The following is a 10,000-nucleotide window of genomic DNA, read 5'->3' as shown; positions in this document are numbered from 1 at the left end:
ATGCATATATATATATTATATATATATATATATACAGTATGTGTGTGTATTTATGCATATATATATATATATATATATATATATATATATATATATATATATATATATGCACGCTTGTATTTTTGTATGTTTTACTCTGGGTATTCCGAAGTGATCATAGGCGGTTAGTATCAATGGCTTTTTATCTAGTAACGGCACCAATCAAGAATTTAATCAATTCATCTTACTATTTCCTTCGTCGGGTTGTATTCAATGTTTCTTTCTTCCCTTCTACTACCAGGCTTTGGAATTCTCTTCGTACTTCTCTTTCCCAACCTATAATCATACTCTCTTTAAGAGGCGGTAGGTCCCTCCTGTCCATCTGCTTTACATTTTTGCGTCTTATAGAGCTTTGCTTTAAACAAAAAATTAAGGATGAATTCAGATCTAAAAGAAATTAAGAACAAATGCAATCAGAGATTTCTGACATCCGCCAAAGGTTAATGGAGTCGTCCATGTCCTAAGATCTATCTGGTGGAAATTTCGTCAAAATCCGTCGAGTAGTTTTGACACTATCTTTAAAATGGCAGAAGATGCAAATCCGGATCTAGAATCCGGATCCAGATCATGTCCAAAATTTAATGGGGTCGTCCATGACCTAAGATATATCTGTGTTGAAAATTTCGTCAAAATCCGTCGAGTAATTTTGACGTTAACTTGTTCACAGACATACAGACAGACAAATAAATAAACCGACTCGATCGCATAACGTCCTTGGCGGAGATAATAATCAGGGGAACTCTCCATAAAATTAAGTCACTTATTGCTAAGAAAAATAACGTTTAAACATTATATCGTATAATATAAATAACGGTTCACTGATTTAGTTCACAATGAACAATGCATGCAACACATTCTTGCAAATGAAAAGAACAAAGAACATTCCACGAAATAGGCTGGACATTTAACATTCGGCGTAGCACATCAATTCACCTGTCCCAGAATAACTCTATTTTCTCCCAATCAAATATAAAAAAAAAAGAATCAATTTGAAAAAAAGCATCGGTCACTCCACAGTCCTTGCATTATGATTTCATCACAACCCATCATAAATGAATGTGATGAATATTGCCTCCGCCACCAAAAAATTCTCTCACCCCTTTCCCCCTTCGCACCCCCTTGCACCCTACCCCTCCCATACCCCTCCCCCACACCTAGCACCCCCTCCCCATCCCGCAAGTCAGACATCCAGAGACGCCACTGGCCTATGACCTATCAGCATTCGACGGCGTCGATCGTATACAATCAGTTATTTTAGATCGTCCGTCGACGTCGAGTGGTAAACAAGTCCATCTCGCTGTTTCCGGCTGTGGCATCAAAGGCAATACTCCCATGTAAACAACCAATTAGCTTTGGGCAACATCTGCGAGCTCATTGCCAAAAATGAATTACTTAAAGTGACTTCTTTTCATAAGGGAACTATTGACACAGTGTCGTTGACAAAGGCAAATTCTAAGAACATCTTTTCATGATGGCGAAGGCCTACCAGAACTCTTTTTCTTTATTTTTTTTTCTATTCCGGCTCTTGCACAAACACGGGTATTGATGGATTCCAGATTCCAGCTCAGTATAGGATTCCCATTGCACAATGGCAAAGGGTTTTATAATAACTCGTATGACTGACAGTTTGTTTAGTAAAGTGATTGTGTTTTGGGGAGACCTGCCTCCCTAATAACTCTACCTCCACCCTCCAGCAGTCTCTCTCTCTCTCTCTCTCTCTCTCTCTCTCTCTCTCTCTCTCTCTCTCTCTCTCTCTCTCTCTCTCGCCGTGCACAGATCAAATGAGTAGAGATGAATGCATACACATATACTTAGGAGTATGTTTGCTTATGTATGTAAGAATTAATTAACTATTATTATTTTTATTATTATTATTATTATTATTATTATTATTATTATTACTTGCTAAGCTACAACCCTAGTTGGAAAAGCAGTATGCTATAAGCCCAGGGGCTCCAACAAGGAAAATAGCCCAGTCAGGAAAGGAAACAAGGAAAAATAAAATTTTCAAGAAGAGTAACAACATTAAAATAAATATCTCCTATATAAACTATAAAAACGTGAACAAAACAAGACAGAACAACGTGCCCGAGTGTACCCTCAAGCAAGAGAACTAACCCAAGGAAGTGGAAGACCATGGTACAGAGGCTATGGCACTACCCAAGACTAGAGAACAATGATTTGATTTTGGAGTATCCTTCTCCTAGAAGAGCTGCTTACCATAGCTAAAGAGTCTCTTCTACCCTTAACAAGAGGAAAGTGACCACTGAACAATTACAGTACAGTAACCCCTTGGATGAAGAAGAATTGTTTGGTAATATCAGTGTTGTCAGGTGTATGAGGACAGAGGAGAATCTGTAAAGAATAGGCAACACTATTCAGTGTATGTGTAGGCAAAGGGAAAGTGAGCCCTAACCAGAGAGAAGGACCCATGTAATACTGCCTGGTCAGTCAAAGGACCTCATAACTCTCTAGCGGTAGTATCTCATTTAATCTTAAGGCAGATTATGTTAAGGTTTTTAACTTCCTGTTTTTTTTCTTTTTTTTCTTTTGAAGTTTTTATTGTTTATATATGAAATATATATTTTGATATTGTTACTATTCTCAATGTATTTTATTTTAATTGTCCATTACTTCACTTGTAGTTTATTTAGTTTATTTATTTCTTTTATTTCCTTTCCTCACTGTTGCCCTTGGGCTTTTAGCATCCTTCTTTTCCAGCTAGGGTTGTAGCATGGCTAGTATTAATAATATTAAGGCTAAGGTTGCTATCCCTATACCCTCTTTCAGTTAGACTGCGACCCTCTACATTTGATTAACCGCCTGGTACACACTTCATTGTTGAGGTCAACCGAGTTAGACATAATCCTTCTCTTTGAATCAAACGTGATCACTTAGTGGTACAGCAATTATTACGTTTGATAGGGCCGTGTGCCACCTGTGGCCTAATAGCCACCAGTCCACTCAGGTGTGGATGGGTAACTTCATATATATATATATATATATATATATTATATATATATATATATATATATATATATATGTATGTATATATATGTATATATATATATATATATATATTTATATATATATATAAATATATATATATATAATATATATATGTATATATATAATATATATATATTTATATATTTATATATATATATATTTATATATTTATATATATATTTATATGTATATATATATATCGATGCCCTTTGCGTCAAAAGGCTTAGGAGAGAATAAACACACACATACATACACACACACACACACACACATATATATATATATATATATATATATATATATATATATATATATATATATACATTTGTCTTTGTGTTTATATGAAAGGTTAGTATCCACAACGTAATTAAAAGGACAAATCAAATACATTTTATAGGTAATGACTGGAGTCACAGACAGAAATGACCCGATACGCCTACTTTACCTCGTGTAATTTAATTAAACTAATTGTCATTGCATCACTCCGACAGGAAAATGGAAAATCTTTTTCCTTTCAAATGTTAATGATCCAACAACCAGCGTAGCCATCAAACGGGCCAAACATTTTAGGCACTTCCTGTTTCATTCATTATTTCTTTTTAGAAATATCTATTTTAATACTAGTTTTATACAATTTTTTTGTTTCTAAAAAAATCGTTATGATTAAGCTATTTGTTATTTTTCACTTGCATTTTATCAAAGGTTTTCAGTTTGTCTTTTGTAATCAATAAATGTAATCCAAACTCAAACCATTTTTCTCTAGTCATGGGTACCATGGTCTTCTACTGTCTTGGGTCATTTCCTTTCCTCACCGGGCTATTTTTACATACCGGAGCCCATGGGCTTATAGCATCCTGCTTTTCATACTAGGTGTGTATGTGTGTGTTTGGGTATATATATATATATTATATATATATATATATATATATATATATATATATATATATACACATGCATACATCTACTCTCAAACACACACACACACACTCTACTTAAGAAGCAATGTGCTTACGTAGCCTATAATATGTATTTCCGTGTGAAGTGAAGTACATAATATCTAAGGATAATGCACGCCTGGTTTAACTATAACCAAATCTTAGATAAGAGAATGATGATCAACATAATCAATTTTCTCAATTGTAAGTACAAATGAATAATAACAATCAAATATTGCCATAATTATTGATATAACAGGTAAACAATTAGGATGATAATACCTTAATTACTTACCTCGGATAGTCTCATCAGAGGAAATTTATTTGGTCTTCAATAATACATTTTGTTTGGTTATTCATTATGAAGAACATACCAGATTCACCTGCACTCCGTGAGGTACTCATTCTTCTTTTTTTTCTAATTACAGGTAACCCTCAACCCAATTTCCATCGCAGAGGGAATCCATGTGAGTTGTGAGAATTGCATTTTAGTGTTTTGACTGTTGTAACCATTACTGAAATTATTGGGATTTAATTCCGTGGAAAATCTGTTATTATTCTGCATGGATCAGATGTTAAATAGAAGTTAATTTTCTTTTTAAACATGAAGTCTTCCATGTATTTATTTCAGAGGAAATTTTTTTTTTTATGTAATATTTTCACCATATTTTACCAAATTAACAAAATAATTTAATTTCCCGTCAATCCTTTTAATTTCCGCTGAAAAAGAGGCTTTGACATTGATATATGCATAGAAACATACATATATAATGAAGCAGCAAGAGTCAATGTAATCAGTTTCCACTTTATTTAACACTTTTTATGCGTTTTGCTATATATATATATATATATATATATATAATATATATATATATATATGTGTGTGTGTGTGTGTGTGTGTGTGTGTGTGCTGTATATACTATATATATATATATATATATATATATATATATATATATATTTATTATATATATATATATGTTTATATATATGTATATATATTTATATATATGCATATATATACGCATATATATATATATATATATATATATATATAATATATATATATATACATACATAGATATATATATATATATATATATATATATATATATATACATACATAAATAGCTAGAACTTTTTTCATTTATTCTTTTATTATTTTCATCTAGCATCTGATTTTATCTTCAGTTTAATAGCTTCTTGTTTACCGTCATTGAATTGCACATGTTTTCATATATTTTATTTAGATTTATAGTATTTCTTACCTGAATTTTCAATTTCATGTTTAACATTTTGCCCTTTGAAAATTGTTCTTGTTGATGTTTTAGACGAAGTGGACATCATGCCAATGTGGTCTCTTGGTCCTAGAGTAGCTTGTCGGAGTTGAATTTCGCTATTTCTAAAATCTGTGTACGGACAAAGCTATACTGTGTACTTATTTCATTTACATCTATCCTTTGTAAGCTAAGATAGTTATAATAGCTTCAATGACATCTTAACTTTCCTGGTCGTTTTGTGTACTTGCTTACTGAAATATGTATCTTATACTCAAGGATATTCTACAGAAATTTTGAAACAAGAAAGTTTCAGGTTGAAACATAAGATGTTTTTTTTTTTTTTTTTTTTTTTTTTTTTTTTTTTTTTTTTTTTTGTGGAAATTCTTTGATAACTTGCTTCAAGGAAGAAGAGAATTTCTAAAGAGCTCTGTCGATTATGATTTGGAGTAAAATAAGAATAGTTCCGATCTAAGATATCGTAAACTAAGCTATGAAAGCTATGAAACAAACTCGTTTCCGAGCTAAAGAATAAAGTAAATCATAAGAAGGAGTAAGAATAAGGAATAAAACGAAGTAAGATCATAAGTAAAGAATAAAAAGGAAATAATGAGTATAGGCCTTAGACACAAAGTTACTATAAAACCCTGCTTAATTTTCGAGCTAAAAGATAAAGTAAATCAAAAGAAAGAGTAAGAATAAGGAATGAATTAAGCAAAATTATAAAAAATGAAGTATAGAATGGGAATAAAGATTATAAGCCTTAGACGAAAAGCTGCTATTAAACTTGGCTTAATTTCCGAGCTATAGAATAAAGTAAATCATAAGAAAGAGTAAGAATAAGGAATGAACGAAGCAAAATAATGATAAATAAAGAATAGAAGGGGAATAAAGAGTATAGGTCTAAGGCAAAAAGCTACTGTAATCGTTGACCATTAATTGCGGCCTAGCAGCTCTTGTGGCTGTACATCCCACTTAAAAAAAAAAAAAAAAAAAAAAAAAGCAAACCAATCGTTACACAAGAGGAATAGCCAGCGTTCCATCCAATAGATTTTCCCCTCGTCCTTCCCATCACTTACCCGTCAATTCCCCTTTCCCCTTTTATCCCTCGCTTTGTCTTCCCTCTACTTCCCTCTAACTAACTTGTCGTCACTCGACCCTGTCACTTTCCACGGGATTTGATGGCACCCTCCCCGTCTCTTATCCGTCGTGGATGCTGTCACCTTTTTGGGAGGTCGACTTTCCAATCAAGGTCCTTCATTGGGGATAACAAGTCCTGCGGCCAGCCCTTCCTTCCTTCCGGCCTTCATCAGCCTTCCCCACCTCTAAGGGATCCCCTTTTGCGACTCACTGGGGCCCCTTCTTGCCCCCTTCTTCAACTTCTAGGAACGTTTTTCATCTACTAGGGATACATTCTACGTTGTTTTCCCTAACTCTCAGGGACCCTATTCTGTGTCCTTCCTCAACTACAAAGGTCCCTTTCTATGTACTTTATCAATTCCCAGGGACACCCCTCAACCCTTCCACAATTCCCTTAGACCACTATCCCCACCTTTCTTGTCCTCTTTAAGGCTACCTCGTCCTCAATTCCTAGTCTTCTTCCACAATCTTCCTTGGTTCCCCCTTCGGATGTGTTCCTAAACTCCCAAAGTCCCATTTCATTCCTTCCTTAATTCCCACGGACCCTTTCAGCGCTTCTCAGACACTGTCAGGTTCACTCTGTGAATCAATTTTTTTTTATAGGTGGTGCTTTCGGTCACTCTGTAAACGTCCACTCGCGTTAGTCACTGTCTCGTTACTTTTAAATACTCAATTTTGCGAATTTGATAAACGAATTATTAATTATCATTGATTGCTATGTAATTAACTTCATTCTCTCCCATACTTTGATTAATTTGACAATTGTTTTCTCCATCTTCGCACTGTTCCTGACTTTCTTGGCCTCTCTAGGTCCTCAAACATTTGAGGCATTCTTTCATAAGTTCTCGCCACCTTTCTCAGAAGTTTCAAATCACTTCCTAACGACTTCACAATTACTTCCCTTAACTTCTTATCTCAATGAAACTTCATCTTCTTCTTTCGCACCGTTATCCCAACGTTAAGGGGTCGGTTGCCTGAAGCGCCCTCTTTAATGCCTTCTATCAAAAGTATCCACTAACACCCACACCTCTTGTCTTCAGATCATCCTGCACCTTATCTTGCCATATTATTATCTGCATCCCTTTTGGTCCCTCACCCCTAATTGGTTTCTCTTAATGCAACTGGTCTTCCGCATATATTTGCAAAACAACATTTTTTTGGGTTCGTAGATTTTTTTTTTATTTATATTTTTTTCTTAACTAAATTGGACAATCTTTTATCTGCGTAATCACAGTCTATTTAACTGTTAGTTCCTGCTGTCTTTGAGAGAAGAGAGAGGAGAGGAGTGAACGGTAAAGCATTTACTTTTCAATTGATTTATTTCCACTATTTTACCAAAGTACTTATTTCATATTTCCGATGCCATATATCTGAAAAGGTCAAGATTACCAACATGCCACTAAATTATCAGTATTACCAACCTCCTTGGAAATTACGAAGTTCACCCAACTCTTAATAAAGTCCAATGCTGTGATATCTTGTCTTTCTTATGACCTAACATGAAATATACTGCTCTCTGCGAAATTTCCTATTATATCCATGTCTTTAATTAAAATCTTTTGAAATAAGCCAAATAAATCCAATTCACAACTCTTGGGCAGTAGTTCAAATCCATAATTCGTTCTAACCCCTACTCTCTCTCTCTCTCTCTCTCTCTCCTCTCTCTCTCCTCTCTCTCTCTCTCTCTCTCTCTCCCTCTCTCTCTCTCTCTCTCTCTCTCTCTCTCTCTCCATAAAATAAGAGAACGATTTCACCCCCATCATCCACTTAGCAAACAGAAGGACATTGAAAAATATTGTTTGTTTCGGCCGCTGAATGTTAATTGCTTACCAGGGATATAATTTTCCGCAGAGGCGGAGGAATTAATCACAAGACAACAGCTTTAATTAAGGAGTAGAAGCTGCCTCTTCTCGGTTTTCTTCCTTTTCCAGTTCTCTTGGTTATCCAACTTCTTTAATTTTCATTTTTCTTCATCAGACATTTATTTATTCTAGTTTATTTTATTTGGTTTTAAACTTCTGAATCTTAGGTTTGGCAGTTTATTATCAGGGTCTGTTCATTTCTTGGAATGGGTGACCATTATGGAGGAAATCAGACAATATTAGAACGTAAGTCATCCAGGAGCTTAGGAGTGGAATAGCACTTTTATTCTATTACTAGTGTACGCGACCCGTCAAAAAGGACTGCTAAATATTTAGATATGCATACACACAAATTCAACCATTCCCAGCCCCTCCTACTTTCCTAACTACAACACAGCAGTTTTGGCAATTTGTGGGACATTGTGGTTTCCGAATGTACCTTTCGGGGTACCCCATCTCATCAGGGTATGACCACTCCCTCTTCCCCTACTAGAGACCGAGTAATCATACGTGTTCCAATGCCGCTCAGTTTAACAGGAATGAAATATATATATATATATATATATATATATATATATTATATATTATATATATATAATATATATATATATTGAGATTATTTTTTAGTAAATATGATTGTAAGATTATATGAGGACAAAAATGAAAATGTTACATGCTGTTAGAGTAAAATTTTTAATGTACTGATAATTTTAAAAAAAGAGACAAAAGTCTCCCTACCACACACACATATATACATATATATATATATATATAGAGAGAGAGAGAGAGAGAGAGAGAGAGAGAGAGAGAGAGAGGAGAGAGAGAGAGAGAGAGAGAGAGAGAGAGAACACCTTTTTTCTTGTGTAAAAGCATGTGTCTACGCTCCTATGATATGTTATATACATGAACCATTCTTTTATCTACACGCAAAGAACGAGGGGACATTACTAAATATGTTAATAGATGCATGAACTTGCGTCTAGCGCCTAATATATCGAGGTTATAAACATTCTCTCTCTCTCCTCTCTCTCTCTCTCTCTCTCTCTCTCCTCTCTCTCTCTCTCTCTCTCTCTCTCTCTCTCTCTCTAAATCCTTAAAAGCAGCCGAAACAAAGCACAGTAAGTCCAAGCAATTTTTTCTCTGTAATCCTACGGCCGTTACACTCTCCTCGTTTCGCAAAAAATCTAGCTTGATGCTGCAATTATTTAGCTACTGGGCGGGATTATCATTACGTGGTGCATGTTAGAACTGGATGGTTTTTAGAGCCTGAGAAAATTAGTTTAACACGAGAGTACGAAAATCTCGTGTTATTTAAAGGAAAAATCCTCCTTTACGGACGTGATTTAAGGGATTCATTCATAATCAGAGTTCTAACATTAAATTGTTCCCTATCCCCGCGTGTGGTAAGGCTGGGAACATCATGTTTTTTTGGTGAGAGAGAGAGAGAGAGGAGAGAGGAGAGAGGAGAGAGAGAGGAGAGAGAGAGAGAGAGAGAGAGAGAGAGAGAGAGAGAGGTTTATGGTTTCATAAATTATGCTCTTTTTATTTGCAAGTGAATAGATATGTATTAAAGTGCCTACATAGCTAGATTATTAAATGTAAATTTATTCAGATATACATAATACATGTATACGGTCTGCTTTCGCATATCATGATTTGTGTTATGTTCAGAGGTGTGTAATGATTAATGTTGAGCCCCGTCCTTCATTATGTCAATTTGTTATTCCCAGTGTCTTCG

The 10,000-nt window shown here is 34.5% G+C and overlaps 1 protein-coding gene across 4 annotated transcripts in view; it reads left to right on the top strand.

Moving 5' to 3' along the window:
* Positions 1 to 10,000, top strand: part of LOC137647265 (uncharacterized) — a 482,594-nt gene that overhangs the window by 329,093 nt on the left and 143,501 nt on the right. The window contains exon 1 of one of the 4 annotated variants that reach the window (XM_068380660.1): positions 4,320 to 4,450. The exons of the other annotated variants lie outside the window; for them this stretch is intronic. The gene's annotated coding sequence lies outside the window, so the exon portion shown is untranslated. Of the gene's footprint in view, positions 1 to 4,319; positions 4,451 to 10,000 lie in introns of those variants that run through there. 4 annotated transcript variants of the gene reach the window in all.

Source organism: Palaemon carinicauda, chromosome 9 (assembly GCF_036898095.1).
Source record: "Palaemon carinicauda isolate YSFRI2023 chromosome 9, ASM3689809v2, whole genome shotgun sequence".
Lineage (NCBI taxonomy): Eukaryota > Metazoa > Arthropoda > Malacostraca > Decapoda > Palaemonidae > Palaemon > Palaemon carinicauda.
The sequence above is the reverse complement of the archived record's forward strand: the minus strand, read 5'-3'. Positions and strand labels throughout refer to the sequence as shown.